This window comes from Lissotriton helveticus, chromosome 4_1, assembly GCF_964261635.1.
Source record: "Lissotriton helveticus chromosome 4_1, aLisHel1.1, whole genome shotgun sequence".
NCBI classification, from domain to species: Eukaryota; Metazoa; Chordata; class Amphibia; order Caudata; family Salamandridae; genus Lissotriton; species Lissotriton helveticus.
The window spans coordinates 2,069,010,152-2,069,029,665 of NC_136063.1; positions in this window are offsets into that span (position 1 = coordinate 2,069,010,152).

Sequence of the window (19,514 nt, forward strand, 5' to 3'; positions counted from 1 at the left end):
AAACCCAGCCCTTAAAATGACCCCAATCTCCTCCTTCCGCCCTAAGCCCTAAAAGCTTGTCTCCTTTTAATAAGACTCCTCAGACCCCCCTGCCATGAACCCTAAATCCGACCCCTAACCCTTAAAAACTACCCTCCAACCTGGCCTGAGACTCACTTACCTGTCTGCATCTGGAGTTTCCTGTTCTGAAGCTTTCCCTTCCTCTCCCCGCCCATCCGGACACTAGAACACGCTATGTGCCTTAACCACGCATATGCATGGTTAAGGCAAATGCATGATTCAGGAAACGGTAGTTGTGCTTGCATTGGAATGGCACGCATGGCTCTGCCCGCGTTGTTCTGCCTGTTTCCCTGCAGTCTCACTCAGGACAAGCACATCCCTCATAATGTATTCATTCCTCCCACTCTGCACTTTCACCCACACCCACACCCAAACAAAGGAACCCACAGAATACCAATTATTTCCATATATGCCTACTTAATTCCATTTGCAACAACAGGGAGAGTGGATTGAGAATGTGGGATGGCACAAGAAGGGAGACTAGGGCTGAGGCATTGGGCTAAGGTGCTGGTTTAAGGATCATTTGTCATCTTCAGCTTTCCTGGCTTTCCATTCACCGCAATGCTTCATTCTGGGACATGTATTTTTTTTTTACATTGTAAGCTGGGTCTCAAAAACCCCAAAATGCAAAGTGTTAGTGGATAAAATCCATGGTTGCCAAAGTAGTCAAACATTTCATAAAATCAGTTGGATGTTATGATATTACATGTTAGAATGTGGATTCGTTATTTTCCGATACTCTAACTGCTTTATCCACATGTGAAACCAAATATAAGCCTCATACAGCTATTTTAAGGAAGTACACTTTTCATCCACATCATACTTATAAAAAACATTGACACGGCAATATATTATTATTTTGAATAACGTCAGTGGCGTAACAATAGCCCCTGCAATTCCCGCGGTACGGGGGCCTCCGAGTACCAGGAGGTAATTTCTGGCACTGTGCACAGACAGGCCTCCGAGCTCCTTTGTGGGTCTGGAGAGTGTGGGGCCCCATCTATGCACTTTGCAGTGGAGCCCCCTCAAGTTCTATTATGCCACTGAATAGCATATAGAGAATATGTTTTTATTAAGCTTCACTAAAAGGCAAATCAGGTATAGGAAAAGCGGCAGGGCAAGCTTTTCTAATACAAGAAAAGCAGATTGACTAATGGAAGTGTGAGTAGCAGTGTTCCTGTGTGTGAGTGTGACAGAGTACAAATGTACATTAGCGAGATATAGTGAGAATGTGTGTGTCAGATAATGTGTGTGAGTGTATGTGTGTTATGCGTCCAATTCTGCTTCTGGTCTGGCATATTGGAGGTTATTCATGCCTTATGGACAAGAGCAATAGCATATGGATGGGAGGTGTTACCTATGGCAAGCTGCAGGCACTGACATGCTTCTATTAAGCAGGTGTGGCCGGTGCAGGTAAAATCTGTGGGGCCGGGTTGGGGGGATGCTTCGACAGATGACCCAGAGGGAAAATTAAATAAGTAATACATTTTCCCTTGGCGGCGTCTGTCAAAATCCCACCCATACCCAGGCCCACCGCTCTTACCAGCACAGGCCACTGCTGCTATTAAGACACCATCATTGGCTGTGGGGACTCAAACTGTTTAACTGAACAAGCTGCTAGCCCAGTCATAGTCAGCGGCAGGGATTCAGGACATACACCACCACCCCTGGCCTAAGGCCCTGACATGACACACACAATTATTAGCATATGGGGTGGATCCATAGCAAAATGTTGGAACTGATATTTGTGGTAACTCTTCTCATATGATTTCCTGTACTCATTTTATAGGGGGTGTCAATGGTAATATGCTGACCCTTGTATACCGGAGAGAATTTTTAGAGGTACCGATGACAGTGGCTGAAGTGTCCAGGGTAAATTTCTGGGACTATCATATTGAATGTACTCCTTGACATAAGTGGCTCACCCATGAACAAATTATGACCTTGGTAAAGTGGAAGTAATTTCTGACTTTAGATGTTTGATAAAAACAAGATCTATTCATAGGAAAGGCCAAGTTTCCGTGGTACACCATGAAAGTAGTGGAATATTTTATGAATGCCCTATAAGGGTCTGTGGCATTTGATCAAGTTTGATTCTATAAGTTTCAAAGAATTCTCAAGGAAGAAGTCTACTCCCCCTTAAAACATCTACAATAAATCAGTTAACTTGTTTAGCTTGCTGGAATTGGGGGAAGTATCAATTCCCACCAATTACATGTTTTTCCTCATATAATGGCTATGAGGTTAGCTCTGACCGCATTTCTGCAAATGGTTGTCCTGACCCATTGCTGGGAGCAGGACTGGATTTAGAGTGGTGAGACTGGTGCAGTCACACCTGGTGTTGACAATGGTGGGGGAGGGGGGGCGCTGTGTTTAAAAATAATTTTTGGTTCAAAACCACATGAACTTCCTTGTGCATCAGGCAGTTTTCAGGCAACAATAAAAATGTTGAGGTAACTCTGGTGATTAATGTTCCTACTAGCGAGAGTTCAAAATTTTGTCTAGTGGCAGTTTTGGCTGGTCGTAAAGTAGCGCAGAGGGTTAATGTGCCGGCTGCAAAGAAAGTGTACCATTCAGATCACAGAACTGAGTGTGAGTGAACTATGAGTAGCACTATAAAAAATATGAAATGTACGTCAGAGGGAGGCTATGGAGAGATGAAGCCCACTGTTGGCGAGTGGTAGTTAGGGAATTCATGGAGAAGGAGGCTACGGGGTAGGAGAGCGCCAAAAAACACTGCTGTAATGGCCGTCACTAGAGCTTGACCTGGCCCTGGCTGGGAGTATTTGCCCACCCCCAAAGTTCGGGTCTAGTTGCAACCCTGATTTGGATCAACAGTAGCCTTCATCCCCGTAGCTGATTGACAAACATCTTGGTTAGGCGCATAGAACAAGAATGCTTTAATGAATCATAGCTAAATGATGATGCACTTTGTCATGTCGTGCGTTGTGTATTCATTTTTTCAAAGAGTTACGTTTTTTACGGGCTCGGCGACGTCACCACTTCGTCAGAAGTGGGGAGGAGCTGCGAGCCGTATTGTTAGGGGGTTTCTGGCTCGTGCTGGAAAAATTCCTCTGTGCTCGTGCATTTGCAGTGCTTTATTTTATAATCTGAATGGTGATTGGTCCTCGCGGTGCTGTTTTTTTAGTAGTCTTGATGCGATAGGGCATATGTAATGTTCGTCCGCCATTTTTGGCATTTTCTGTGCGGTTTCGCGCACGGCAGTCCATTAATTTTAATTAGGAGCTGTCAGGGTGCCCTTCTAATGTAATCCAGATGGTGGGAGCGCGTTCACCATTCTGCATTGCATGTATAGGGCGCGCGTTCGTCTGCAGCTTTTTTGGGGCTGAAAAAAAGGCAGTATTTAAATACAGATTACCGAATGAGTTACACAATGATTGTGCTCGCCTGTAACTGCACGGAATCACTTTGTATTAACATGGGTAGTCTGCGCGCGGTATCCAGAGAGGGGGATGTTTTCACTCAGGTGTGTCACACACTTGACATGAGCACGTTGACAGGAATCAGATGCCCTATTGATTGTCTATATTTTTAACCCGTCCTTTCCTTATTTAGTGTGCCTCACGTTACACGGTGGCTTGCTAGCATGATGTTGTCTAAATGCACTCCAGAGCAGCCCTGCAGATTAGATCAGCACAGATCAGGCTTCAGTGCCAGGCAGCGGCTGCTTGCAGACCCAAGAAGGATAAAGACACAGAGCAGCACTGCATATTAGATCAGCACAGATCGGCAGTGCGGCATGTGCGTGTCTGCCGTCCTGCTGTGAAGGGAACTAGGCTTCAGTGGCAGGTAGCGGCTGCCTGCAGACCCAAGAAGGATGATGAGACAGAGCAGCCCTGCAGATTAGATCAGCACAGGCAGCAATTTAGAGAATGACATGCATCAGATGTGGAGTGTGCCGCGTGCGTGCTGCTGCTGTGAAGGGAACAAGGCTTCAGTGCCAGGCAGCGGCTGCCTGCAGACCCACGAAGGATGAAGACACAGAGCAGCCCTGCAGATTAGATCAGCACAGATCGGCAGTGCCGCGTGTGCGTGTCTGCCGTGCTGCTGTGAAGGGAACTAGGCTTCAGTGACAGGCAGCGGCTGCTTGCAGACCCAAGAAGGATGAAGACACAGAGCAGCCCTGCAGATTAGATCAGCACAGATCAGGCTTCAGTGCCAGGCAGCGGCTGCTTGCAGACCCAAGAAGGATGAAGACACAGAGCAGCCCTGCATATTAGATCAGCACAGATCGGCAGTGCGGCATGTGCGTGTTTGCCGTGCTGCTGTGAAGGGAACTAGGCTTCAGTGGCAGGCAGCGGCTGCCTGCAGACCCAAGAAGGATGATGAGACAGAGCAGCCCTGCAGATTAGATCAGCACAGGCAGCAATTTAGAGAATGACATGCATCAGATGTGGAGTGTGCCGCGTGTGTGCGGCTGCTGTGAAGGGAACAAGGCTTCAGTGCCAGGCAGCGGCTGCCTGCAGACCCAAGAAGGATGAAGACACAGAGCAGCCCTGCAGATTAGATCAGCACAGATCGGCAGTGCTGCGTGTGCATGTCTGCCGTGCTGCTGTGAAGGGAACTAGGCTTCAGTGGCAGGCAGCGGCTGTTTGCAGACCCAAGAAGGATGAAGACACAGAGCAGCCCTGCAGATTAGATCAGCACAGATCAGGCTTCAGTGCCAGGCAGCGGCTGCTTGCAGACCCAAGAAGGATGAAGACACAGAGCAGCCCTGCATATTAGATCAGCACAGATCGGCAGTGCGGCATGTGCGTGTCTGCCGTGCTGCTGTGAAAGGAACTAGGCTTCAGTGGCAGGCAGGGGCTGCCTGCAGACCCAAGAAGGATGATGAGACAGAGCAGCCCTGCAGATTAGATCAGCACAGGCAGCAATTTAGAGAATGACATGCATCAGATGTGGAGTGTGCCGCGTGCGTGCTGCTGCTGTGAAGGGAACAAGGCTTCAGTGCCAGGCAGCGGCTGCCTGCAGACCCAAGAAGGATGAAGACACAGAGCAGCCCTGCAGATTAGATCAGCACAGATCGGCAGTGCCGCGTGTGCGTGTCTGCCGTGCTGCTGTGAAGGGAACTAGGCTTCAGTGGCAGGCAGTGGCTGCTTGCAGACCCAAGAAGGATGAAGACACAGAGCAGCCCTGCAGATTAGATCAGCACAGATCAGGCTTCAGTGCCAGGCAGCGGCTGCTTGCAGACCCAAGAAGGATGAAGACACAGAGCAGCCCTGCATATTAGATCAGCACAGATCGGCAGTGCGGCATGTGCGTGTCTGCCGTGCTGCTGTGAAGGGAACTAGGCTTCAGTGGCAGGCAGCGGATGCCTGCAGACCCAAGAAGGATGATGAGACAGAGCAGCCCTGCAGATTAGATCAGCACAGGCAGCAATTTAGAGAATGACATGCATCAGATGTGGAGTGTGCCGCGTGCGTGCTGCTGCTGTGAAGGGAACTAGGCTTCAGTGCCAGGCAGCGGCTGCCTGCAGACCCAAGAAGGATGAAGAGACCGAGCAGCCCTGCAGATTCCATCAACACAATTTAGAGAATCACATGTATCTGATCTGGAGTGTGCCGCGTGCGTGCTGCTGCTGTGAAGGGAACCAGGCTTCAGTGCCAGGCAGCGGCTGCTTGCAGACTCAAGAAGGATGAAGACACAGAGCAGCCCTGCATATTAGATCAGCACAGATCGGCAGTGCCGCATGTGCGTGTCTGCCGTGCTGCTGTGAAGGGAACTAGGCTTCAGTGGCAGGCAGCGGCTGCCTGTAGACCCAAGAAGGATGATGAGACAGAGCAGCCCTGCAGATTAGATCAGCACAGGCAGCAATTTAGAGAATGACATGCATCAGATGTGGAGTGTGCTGCGTGCGTGCTGCTGCTGTGAAGGGAACTAGGCTTCAGTGCCAGGCAGCGGCTGCCTGCAGACCCAAGAAGGATGAAGACACAGAGCAGCCCTGCAGATTAGATCAGCACAGATCGGCAGTGCAGCGTGTGCGTGTCTGCCGTGCTGCTGTGAAGGGAACTAGGCGCATGCAGTATTCCAGCAACATATCTTTTATTGCTAATCAGAGAAATACTGTCCTAATATGAGTCACTCCTGACATTACTGTGCGTCTGAAATGCTGGTAGGGCTGGGAAGAGTCAGACATATGTTAGGCGACCTCGTTATAAATGGATTATGGTACAATCCCGACAACTTTGCTTGTTCTAGGCAAGGGAAAAACAGATAAACTTTTATAGCTGGCATGCAAACAGTGCGAATATAAAGCACATTTTAGTCATCAGTGACATTACCATGTACACATAAGGAGACAAGTACAGCTAGTAAGCAGAGTGCCAGTGACTGCAGTGTGTGAGTGTGCAGGGTGAACAGTGTGTAAGTGTGCTGGGGTGCACATTGTGTGAGTGTGCAGGATGAGTGTGCAGGATGAACAGTGTGTGAGTATGCAGGGTGAACAGTGTGAGTGTACAGGGTGAGCAGTGTGTGAATGTGTAGTGGCAGTGTGTGAGTGTGCAGGAAAGAAACACTCAAACTAAGTCCACCACACACATACATAACACCACACACACTATACACACACATACACCACACACACACATACCACACACACACAGACCCTGCTGCACATACAAGCATACCACTTCGACTCCTCGTCAGGGGTAGTAAGTGCTACATAAATGGAATTACAATACAATATACCACAATACACCATGCACACACATATACTACACACAAATAACTAGCTACAGTGAAGGCAGCGTGGGTTCACTCTTACAGTAGGTATGGAAGAGTACACACACTACACACAGACATACAGGCACACCCATATTCATTTAAGGTGGCAGCACAAAAGGTACGAACATCACATAATTGGAAGAAATAAATATAGCGAATATGTTGCAGGTCCTCTTACATTTGCTATTAAACAAAAACTTTTAAGGGACTTATGTTTGGGACAATATGCTGGCGATTTTTTTTAATGGATCCTTGTCTTAGTGGGAAAACAAAGCTTCGAATCTGTTTTCCCCATCTCCATGAAGCATGAGGCCAGGGAAGAGGGCAGGAATGTGACACTACTCTGACAAGATGAGATAAGAAGTAATTAACAGAAAACAGATGTCCTCTTCACTTTTATGAGGCCCAGAGTGTTTGAGAGTCTGTTTTTTCTACTTTCTGTAACTTCACATGTTTTTAAAACTAAACATTTGTTGTCTTATGCCTTACATCAGTGTGTTCTTAGAACAATCTATAGACATGGTTAAGTGGAATTCTGAAAACAGCATGTCACACCATATACACACCACACACACATACACGACACACACATACCACACACACACACCACACACACACACCACTCTCTCACCACCACACACTCATCACCACTCACCACAACACACTCACTACCACAGACTCACCCCCACAGACTCACCCCCACAGACTCACCCCCACAGACATACCCCCACAGACTCACCACTACAAACACAACCACACACACAACCACACACACAACAACACAACACCAGCCGTCAGTGCACGCTTTCACCAGGGCCAAATACCACCAGCCATCAGTGCACTTTTTCACCAAGCACAAACACCATCAGGCGTACAACACCAGGCAGCCGTCAGTGCATGCTTTTGAAGGATGAAGACACAGAGCAGCTCTGCAAATTCCATCAACACAATTTAGAGAATCACATGTATCAGATCTGGAGTGTGCCGCGTGCGTGCTGCTGCTGTGAAGGGAACGAGGCTTCAGTGCCAGGCAGCGGCTGCTTGCAGACCAAACAAGGATGAAGACACAGAGGAGCCCTGCAGATTAGATCAGCACAGATCAGGCTTCAGTGCCAGGCAGCGGCTGCTTGCAGACCCAAGAAGGATGAAGACACAGAGCATCCCTGCATATTAGATCAGCACAGATCAGCAGTGCCGCATGTGCGTGTCTGCCGTGCTGCTGTGAAGGGAACTAGGCTTCAGTGGCAGGCAGCGGCTGCCTGCAGACCCAAGAAGGATGATGAGACAGAGCAGCCCTGCAGATTAGATCAGCACAGGCAGCAATTTAGAGAATGACATGCATCAGATGTGGAGTGTGCCGCGTGCGTGCTGCTGCTGTGAAGGGAACTAGGCTTCAGTGCCAGGCAGCGGCTGCCTGCAGACCCAAGAAGGATGAAGACACAGAGCAGCCCTGCAGATTCCATCAACACAATTTAGAGAATCACATGTATCAGATCTGGAGTGTGCCGCGTGCGTGCTGCTGCTGTGAAGGGAACCAGGCTTCAGTGCCAGGCAGTTTTGTTAACTGTTAAATTGTTAACGCATCCACAATTAACTATTGTAGCAATCGCAGTATGGTACACTTTACTTTTAAACATATTCATATCAAGCACAGCATGCCACCATTGGTAAAATTACAATCCAACCCACATAATTCCACTACACACCACATGCACACACTCCATAACACATGGCGAAAAGACATTGCCATTTACAATGCCATTAGCTCAAACTCAAATAAATCCGAGCCCGATTGCATTTCTAATGCTTGTTCTATAGTGCTGCAATGTGACCTTTAAAAAAAAGAAATCGCCTTACATGCTTCAGAAATGTTATTTTTGAAGTAGTATAATCTGTAACCAGTAAAACATTTATGCTCATCACATGCATTGGTTTTTTCCAACTAATATTCTTGTTTGCTGGCATCAGAATGGTGACAGAGTAGAGGTTTGTTGTGCACAATACTGAATTGTCCAGTCAGGTTTTGCATATTGTCCACATTTCATTTCATCAATGTGTAGTATTGGATTCTTTCTAAACAATCATAACTTCTTTAATTGTACTTTAACTTTATACATGTTTATGTTACTCCATTAAATGGAATGTTGGTAGAGGTTGGCGTTAGTCATGCAATTCCATGTGGTGTAATCACATGGAATACCTTAAAAATTCCACAGGATTACACAGATTTCCGCGAAAGTAACTGTGAATGTACTGCTGTTGTCTTAGAAGAAAAATGCCCTCTCTTGTCCAAAATGGATGCAAGGATATATTTTGCGCAAAAAAATAGTGTTAAATGCAGATTATGAATAGCGAGTGCGAGCAGCCACGCACATTCGCCAAATGTGATGTTGAAGTAGGATTTTTCCTCCCAAATTATTCTTAATTCTGCAAGTGGGCTCGAAAAATTGCACGGCAATTCCATGCCGGCAAGTTTTCTAACCACCAATTGACCTCCTTCTGAGCTTTGACATCCAACTTCACTTTGTCTCCATAACAGAGACCTCTGTTTAGACCTAATTTCTTGACTCCTTGTAAAGCTCTGTAATGTAAAGGCCCTGGAAAAATATCCTATATAGAACACGACAAAAGTCCTATCACTCTTTATACAACTGTCTCAAACTCACTTCCTGTTTCCTACAAAATCTTCACTTCTCGTTTTATTTGAGTTATTTTCTCAAAAACTCCATCCGTTGTGCTGGCTCCAATATTGACTTTTCCAAATGTATCACAAATCCTAAGTGACTCAACAAACTCTGTGGCATCATACTGTGCTCCTACAATGCCTTAACATTTTGATTCATAATCAAAATGTTTTCTAAATAAATCAGTAAACTCCTGGTTGCTCCCGCAGCGTGGGAAGACTCACTTCACGGGCCAGTGGAGGCCCACCTGCATTGTCTCCTTCCTGGTTGCTGGGGTGGGACTCCGTCCCTCAGCGCTCTCTGAGACAGTGGTGCGGAAGGCGTGGTTAGTCCTCCCGATGCCAGAAAAACTCCTAGTTGCTCCCGCAGTGTGGGAAGACTCACTTCAAGGGCTGGTAGAGACCCACCTGCGTCTCTCTGTCCTGGTTGCTGGGGTGGGACTTAGTCACAAAAAATCAAAAGGGGGAAGCATAGAGGTTGAGATAGAATCACCCTCCTAAACGGTTCATGTAAACAAAGAGATTCTATCAATGTGTAGAGGTGCAGGATATTTTATACATTTTTATTTTTGTGAGATGATGGGCTCTCTCTTAAAGGTGGAAAGATGAGAGCACAGTGTGCTTGCTAAAATACCCCTCACACACTAAAAAAAATCCCTTAGTGTCATGCTTCATCATAGGGGTCTTCCCGTCCCTATAACGGGGCGGGGCGTGCTACAACCAGACGGACTACGCGGGAGCACTATAGATGTGACAGGGCTATGTGTAGGTGTAGTGGTGTCAGTGAAGTGTAGGGACCTAACTAGTGAATGCACAAAAAATACAAAAATTAAAAATTCCCTGGCTAGTAGAAAAAATAAATTTTATTGGTCTCTCTAGCTGGAAATAATAAAAAGGGGAATGTGAGGTAGAGCAATTGCTAGCTACCAAGTCGACATGTTTCATAGGCAGTCCCCAACTGCCTACTCATCAGGACCATATAGTGATCCCTACTGCTAATAGCTCGGTTCTACAGTAATAAGCTTACTGTCCTACAAATAAAACAGCAAAAATAGGCTGAATATTTGGGCTTCGGGGCATGAGCTGGCCCAAGTGAAGCGAGGCATCAATGATAAGTACCAAAAAGAATGACCAGTGGTCTCTGTAAATAAAGAGAGGGAAAAAGAGGGAGAAAGCACAAACAGATTCATATTTTTACTTCTGATTATTAGACGTATATCATTAATCTGATGTAGCATCCAAAACATTGCTAATTCAGCGAGATTTCGCCGTATTAAAGGCTATTGTCTTTACCACGCATGCTGCGCACTAGTCAATATATACCTCTTTTGACTGGTTGTATATACCAGATGTTTCATCCAGAACCTTCCAATTTGAAGCGGTTCGCAATTATCTCATCACCCATACCGTTGTGACTCAACACATTCACACATCCGATCACACAGATAGGAAAAAAAGACCCATATATCGTATTTATCGAGATCGATATTCTAAGAAGATATTCGTGTCGGTGGTGGTCAACACTCTAGTATTATACATACTTTTTCGTTAATTTTCAGTGCCCCATGAGCTTGCAGGCGAAGGTGGTTTTGCTCGGTCAACTGAAAAAAAAAAATATATATTGCCGCCACCATTGTTAGATATAGCTCGTTACCGTCATGACGACAAAATGCCCCTGTGACCCATTTATTAGAGACTCGAGGTCTGAGTCTATTACTTACATCACCGGCATGAGAGTTTGCCTCTTGTTCCTACCTCCGTGCAGCTCCGAGGACTGGCGGGCTCTCGTCTGCGGGGTAGATATAACTAACCATTCTCTTCCGTGATGCTCGCCGCTTCAGGTAAACGCCCCGAGCAAAAAAGCTAGAGCGCTGCATCAAAGATGGCCGCCGTTTTCTGGCACAAGGTGAGGACTGTGGCCAGAAGTCTTTTCACACTTTCTCTTATGTAAAAGATGGAGGGTGCTTAAATACGCACAAAATATAATGCGATAATATTTTAAAAAGGTTACATTCATAGTTATGCTCATGAGACCTTAAGATTTCGCTATCAGTCGCCAGGTATCGATCATAATTCACGGAGGGTGCATATGTCCACATGTTCTTTATGGTATCCCAGCCAGTCATGATAATAATATGGACTATGGTGATTGTAATAACAATTATCCCCGCTATTATGGGCAGAGTCCGGCGGTTCATCCAGCAGAGTGCAATGCCTTGTTCTGATTGGTGAATTTGTACGACCCAAGGATTTATCAGAATTAGTTCGCAAACTGTACCTAGGATCCGGTGGTATCACTGTACATCATCCAGTTATCTCCTGATGCTCATTCCTTGATATTCAAAGGGGTTGCCGGGATGGCATTCACAGCTGTCCTCATTGTACATCGGGCCATATGGTTTCTTTGTGCATCATCCAGTCATCTCGTGATGTAGACCTACTGATGTTCAAAAAAAGGGGTTACCGGGGGGTAATTACAGCTGTCCCCATGGTATGTCATCGTTCAGTCCCCTTTTGTGGGATTGAATGCGAAACACCCATCTTTGTTCTTTCTCCAAAAGGAACCTCTCGTTACCCACTTGCTCTATCACAGTCCAAGATATTTCTTCGGGCTTGTGGTTCATTTCCAGAAAATGATTTGTGAGTTTAGTGCTTGTTTTTTTGCACTTAATGGTACTTTTGTGCTCACCTATCCGGATTTTTACTGCCCTGCTCGTCATTCCTACGTATTCCAGTCTGCAGGGACATGTGATTAAGTAAACAACATTGGTACTGTTGCAATTGCTAAAGTTCCTTTGTTCCCAAATTGTCCCATTGTTGAAGGTCAAATTGTTGCTTTTACTCGTAAGACAACAGACTTTGCAGCCTCCACAAGGATGGTGGCCATGTACAAAGTTTGGATTCTTTTGCCCAGTGTTGCTGTTCGTTTTGGGTCTTGTGTGGACTAAAACATCCCTTATACTTTGTGCCTTCTTATGAGAGAACATTGGTTTTGGTATTTGTAAACCACCACTATTCAGAATCTTCCAGTTCCTGTTGATGATCTTTGTCACTTGGTTAGAACAGGTGTTGTAAGTAGTGACGCAAATAGGTCTCTTGTCATCCTCTTTCTGTGTCTTCTCTTCCAGAAGACTCTCTCGGCAGTTGTTCTTGGCTCGTTTGTATGCCTGATCGATGATCTTGTCTGGGTACATTCTGGATTCCAGTTTCTTTTTCAGATCCTTGGACTGGAGTTTGAAGTTGTTGATCTCAGTGCAGTTTCTGCGAAGGCGCAAAAACTGGCCGTACGGGAGATTATCCCGCAGATGTCTCGGGTGGAAGCTGTTGTACATCAACAGACAGTTCTTTGAAGTACTTTTAAAGTGGGTGGTAGTCATTAATCTACCCTCCTTGGGAAAAATATTCAAATCCAAAAAGACCAAGTTTCAGTTGGAGGTGGTGCTTGTGAATTTCAAATAATCGTCTTGTAAATTCAACCAACTCAGGAATTGCTTGGAAGCCCTCTCATCTCCTTCCCAGATGATCAGGATATCATCGATGTATCGTTTCCATACCTTGATGTTATCTCTGAAGGGATTATTTGGATGTAGTATTTTGGTCACTTCCAGGTGGTGCACATACAGGCCAGCTATACTGGGAGCAAATGTGCTTCCCATGCTACAGCCGTGTTTTTGTAGATAAAGGATGCCTTTATACTCGAAGAAATTCTCCCTTAGCGCTAGGGAACAGCATTCCATCACTACATTACGTGGTGTCTGGTACTCCCAAAAGTCTTCAAAAAGGACATCCTCGACAATCTCCAACGTTGCATGGTGTGGCAAGCTGGTGTAGAGACTCTCCACGTCGCAGCTGATCAATAGCTGAGTGTTGGGATCAAAGGTGATATTTTCTAGTAAGTTCAGTACATCCTTCGTATCCCTGAGGTACGTTGAAGTTTTTTGGACTATTGGTCTGAGGAAAGCGTCTGCAAATCTTGACAGAGGTTCCAATACTGACCCGATGCCGGACACAATAGGTCGTCCCGGAGGGTTCTGTAAGTTCTTGTGTATCTTAGGGAGTGTATACAGGTAGGGGGTCCTTGGATTTCTTTGGCAAAGGAATTCTCCCTCCTTTTTAGTGATCCAACCGTGTGTTAAGGCCTCCTCTACCATCGTATTGATCTTGATTGCTATCCTATCTGTTGGATCAGTATGGAGAATTTCATAGTTCCTTTCGTCCTGGAGTAGTCTCATACATTCGGTGTCATACTGGCTTGTATTTTGTATGACAGTCGCGCCACCCTTGTCAGCCGGCTTTATCACTATGCATTTGTTGTTGCTCAGCTCCCGTAGTGCTTGTCTTTCCTCATTGTCTATGTTCTGAAAGGTGCTTCTTTCCCGTGGGTTTATATCTTCCAGTTCCCTCATTACTGACTTCTCGAAAGCAAGCAGTTCGATTGGGAGGGTATTGTTCATTGGTGTGAACGTCGATTTGGGTCTTAGTTTTGTATCTCCATGTTCAATATCATCTTTTTTGTCTTTAAAGAAGAATTGCAACTTCAAGCGTCGCATGAATTCCTGGACTTCCTTGCATAGATGAAATTTGTCCATATTGGCAGTCGGCACGTACCCCAGGCCTTTTTCCAGTACCCTGTTTTGTGCCTCTGTAAGCTCAAAGTCCGAGAGGTTCACCACCAGATTCACTTCTGGTTTTTCTTGGCGCCTGTCATGCTCCTCGTGGCTACCCGTGGGGTCTCTTCCTCTCCTGTGTTCCAGTGTACTGAGGTGCCCCTCCGGTTCCTTCCCCTGGTCTGTCCTTGGCGCGCCCCTAAAAAAGGCGCCGATTGGTCAAAATAACCATAGTCCTGTTGTTGATATCCCCATACGGGAAAAGGACCTTGTGGATGTTGAAAGGGGGGTTGTGGACCGTACTGTTGTTGTTGAGGATATATCATATGGGGTTTGAAACTGTTCCATCCTCTTGAACCCCGGTAGTTTGGTCTACGGAAGTTCCTCCTTCCACCTTGGGACCTTGGACTCTTACTGCGACTCGAGTTGGACCCATTGGACCCAGTGTCTGATGACTCATCGTCCGTAATGTTTTCATTCGTTGATTTGTAGTCATCTTTTATGTAAGGGTAGACTCTCTCTTTTGACCATCGACTGTTGTCTTTTTTTAGTTTCTCATATTTATTATTCTTCAGTGTAGTTTCGAACTCATTTAGAGACTTATTCATTTCGTCAAGGTATTTTTTCAGATCAGGCGGGGATTCATAGCTTTTTAAACGAACTTCTATAGACTTAGTCCCCCAGCTCTCTCTGCGTCGGTGGCGCGGGAGGTGTGGCTAGTCCTCCCGATACTTAAAAAACTCCTTGTTGCTCCCGCGGTGCGGGACGCGCGCGGGCGCACCAGGCCAAAGGCGGGCCACCTGCGCCCTCCCTGTGCCCGTCCACGGCTGTTCGAGGCTAACCTAGGCCCACTCTCTAAGTCTTTTGCCATTGCGTGCCAGCACCCTCAATTGAAGTAAGAAGCTGTTGAAGCCGTAAAGCCCCCACCTGGAAATTGAGTTACTGGTCACCGAGAGGTACTGTTTCTTCTTTTAACTTTTACTATTAATAGAGACCCCCTGCCCCAGGCTTTCAGTCTGCATAGGGTGTCACTGTTTTTGTTGTCTCCTATTTTAAAAGTCTGACTATTTGCCGGAAGCATGGGCAAAAGAAAAGTGGTTAACTGTGGTCCTACCTCTTCCCTTTAGCAAAGCCTACCCCAAAGCCTACCTCTATTGACCGGATGCTTGAACAAGCCGTCAGTGCCATTAGTAATGAAATTGCCAGAACTGAACTGAGGCTTTCCTTCAATTCGGACGCTCTTAACAGGGGTCTACCTGGCCTGTGTCCTTGCCCTCACTCAGACATGCCTACAGTTGTATCCCAAAGTAGACTTTGCCTCCATACAAGGATCCACACCGAATCATGCACTGAATCCCCCAACTGCTACTCCATCCATTCTTTCAAAAAGTGCAAACAATAAGTCATTGCCCACAGTAGTATCAAAGAGAGCTAAACGTGTCAAGGAACGTAAACATGGGGCTAGCCGTCTCTCATACCATTCCAAGACCCTCCAAGCATCCATGCCTGTGCCTGAGCCAGTGCCTGTCCTGGTGTCAGGCACAGAAGTCCCAGAGGACCCAGTTTCAACCTCACTCCAACTTTGACAGGATGACAAATCTTACCTCATTGATTCCTTCAACGACCTTTTGGCTAACCTCTTAAAGACTTTTTCAGAGAAGCTGTGTTCAACAATTAACACTGTACTTTCCCCTCTGGTTTCACATCTAGCTACTATTGATTTCAACTTGGTTGCACTTGGTATCAACCTCCCAGGCTCCGCCAAAGGGTTTTCAAGTAGTACTTCTGCTAGGCACTAAGAATCCCGATTACCCCTGTGAAAAAAGTACTCCAGCAACACATGTCATGCCTACCCCAAGCAATCTGCTAGTCCAGACTGATCACTCATGTAACAATAAGTTACCACCGGCCAGACATCAGTCCAATTACGAACTTCCACTCCTCATTATAAAAACAACATAAGGGATTCAGAGGGTAGAGTAGCTTCATTCCCCTCTCAGATGCAGCTACAGCTACCAGTTATTAAACTCCCCCTGCTGCATGTCCATACGTGGTCGTCTTGAGATGGGTACCTCCATTGTATGCGGGCCAATGCGAACCCTATGAACAGCTCTTTAATAAAACCTTAGACTGGCTGGCACGATATAGAGGCATGCCTTTCCAGCATGCTAAGGATATCCTGCACGTAAGGAGATGCATATTGATTGGGCCAAGTCGGATGGACTGGCAAGGAAATTGTATTGTGATTAATTTTAGTCTTCCAGCCTTGGCTCACTATTTGTTATTTAATGCTAGACCCAGTAATCAGGTCACCTCCTCCATCTCTTTGGTCCTGTTAGGTTTTTCTATAGACCCCGTCTAATTATAGGCAGTTCCTACCCAACTCAGCTTCAATCCGCAGTGCATACAATGTAATTACAACGAACTGCCATAGAAATGTCAACACACATTTAGATAACATAGCACAGACATTTTCAGCTAGTCAAATTCCTCTACTATCTAACGGAGAATGTACAGGAATCCACGGCTTGAGACCATAATGGGTTATTATACACAATTAGGGACTCTATGCTCAAGCCAATTTGTGCTTCAAACACAGACCCACGATCGTTCAACGGGGCCTGTTCTCTGGCAAATAGGAGGTTGAGGAAAGCCCTAAATGCCCTCCCCAGGAAGAAGACCGAAATATCCCTGGCACGCACTCAGTAAAAAACTGCAAATACAAACAGAAAGAGGGAAGTATATGATCAAGATTGGCAAGATCTGGAACTGGCGTTCCGGGGGAAAAGACAGTAAATCCTTTTGGGACTTAGTCAAGTTAATCCGATCCAGGAACTCTTCCTTCATTCCCCCTCTCCAATATAACATCCTAGGTGAGGACTGGGTTACCCACTTTGCTTCCATCTACCACATGGAGGATGAGACAATTTTGTCTGGTACTCTTCGTAAAAGACTGCAGAACTACCCTCCCCCCGACCAATTAGAATAACTTTGGAGGAAGTTGAGTCTGCCATCCATCATAGTAAGGGTGGGAAAGCCCCAGTTCCAGATGGGATACTGATGGATTTGGTGAAATCTATGCCCGAAATATGGAGTCCCCTCATCACCAATACATTTAATAGCTCCCTATCTACAACTATTCCCTCGTCATGGTCTACCACAACAATAGTACCCGTATTTTAAAAGGGTGACCGTATGTTAAAATTATTGATAGAGTTATTTATGACCATCTGGTCGAATGGGCAGCTGACGAGGATATACTCTCCCCCTTTCAATTCGGATTCCGGCCAAAACTAGAAACCAGCGAACAATGCCTGAATCTAGCCCTGATCATACCTAAATACACTAAGGCCAATAGTTCCCCCATATATTTAGCTTTTATGGACCTATCCACCGCTTTTGACTCAGTGAACACAACCAAACTTTGGTTAATGTTGCTGGATCTAGGCGTGGACCTCCCTCTGGTGAAATTCTTGTACTGCTTGCACTACGATCTCTCAGCTTGGGTTCATTTAAATTCAAATCAGGAGCTTTTTTCTGATATCCCCCTGAAGAGTGGAGTGAGGCAGGGTTGTATAATGGCACCTTTATTCTTTATTTCATATATCAATAGTTGAACAGCCCATTTATCTATTTCACACACAGAGATACCCAGAATTGCAGGCTCCCCAGTCCCCGCTTTACTGTACGCTGACGACGCAGTATTGTAAGCCCGTACTCCAAAAGCACTGAGACATGCACAATCTGAACATAAACACTAATTATTCAAAGTCGCACATCATGTCCTGTGGCCTGGGTAAATTAAGGCCAGACAAAACTAGTATCTAGGGGCACGTTTTGATGACTGTTGAGAATTTTTGTTATTTAGGTATAAACTTTAGTTCAACAAGGTCATGGACTGCTCATCTTGCCCAGGCCTGTGCTAAATTAAATAAAACCACAGTGCTGTTTGTAACCTTATTAGGCTGCAAGTTAGGAGGACTGTGCTTCTGTCTCTGAAAGTTTACAACTCGAACTGTATCAGTGTAGCTACCTACGGAGCTGGAGTAAGGGGTTTCAGTAAATGCTCTTCTCTTCAGGCCGAGAAAAAACGTTTTTTGCAAAGTCTGCTAGGCACCCTGCCATCCACTCTCAGTCTTATTACCCATTTCGACTTAAACCAGTGTTTTAATGAGGATAAGATTCAGCTGGCACCACTTTCATTAGGGGTCAGCATTTGGTTGAACCCAGACGCTAAACTCTGTAAGGACATTATATCTGACTGCCAGATATTGGACAAGGCACGCTCCATACCCTGACTGAGTTATATACAGGACACCCTTGGTTTCCTCAGCTTATCCTGGTGGTTTACAGAAACCAGACGTATCCCTAAAAATGCCAAGCTTTAGGTGAAAACATTATCTAAGGACTACTGTGTACATATGAGGCTGAAACATTTTAAACCCTCAGTATTGCATTACTATAGTCTATTACACACAGATGTCCCCTCTTGGTATCTGTTGCTTGATCTTTCAAGATGGGAGCAGTCGCTTCTTTTCCAATTCAGAGCAGGGACAATTTATTGGTCTTTATTTTTCAAACATTCTGTAGACTTTGAGGGTAATGTCCCTGTGGTAATCATTCTGCACAGTCACTATTGAACTTTATGTTCTTCTGCAAATTTCACAACTTGGCATGAAAGCACTTTTTGAGACCCTTGTTACAGAGTTTAGGGTCTGCCGCTGTAGACCAGCTCTTCTCTACTTACTTACAATCCCTGTGTTCAACCAAAATTGTATTAATTTTCTGTGTTTTCTTGAAAGCAGTATTCAGGGTTAGATCCACAATAATGGACCAGTCTGTCAGATTTTTTTTGTGCAGTATGGTTTAGCTCATAGAGTTGGCAGAGAAGTCGGGTCTACTCCTGGGGAATAGTAGGAGCGCTTGGGGGACCCTATTTGAGGTTTGTGTTCTCTATATATCTCCTTCTCATGCTCCCTTATCTACATTTACTGCTTATAATATTGCAATGGAGCACTGAAACTGTTTTCAAGTTGCACTTTCCTGTCCATTTCTAGTATGGTTATTTAACGTATTATTTGATGTGTCGCTGTACCTTAAAAGTTGTTTTGCATTCATATTAAAACAGTTCTTAACGTATGATCATTTTATATTTTTTATGTGTGATTACAGCTATGTGTAATATTTCCATGTACTTTTATGGCCTGTTTAGACTGAATAAAGTTATATGGAATTGAATTGTATTAAATTAGTAATCTCAACCTCTTTCTCTTAAATAACCCACTTCTGGTCTCATTACTTTTGAAAAACTTTTTGAAAAACACCAAGATACTGAAGATAGACCAAACAGAAAATATGTAAACTGGAAAAGGCTGACCTTCCCACCTGAATTGAAGGTACAGTTGTGCGATAGGTATTGA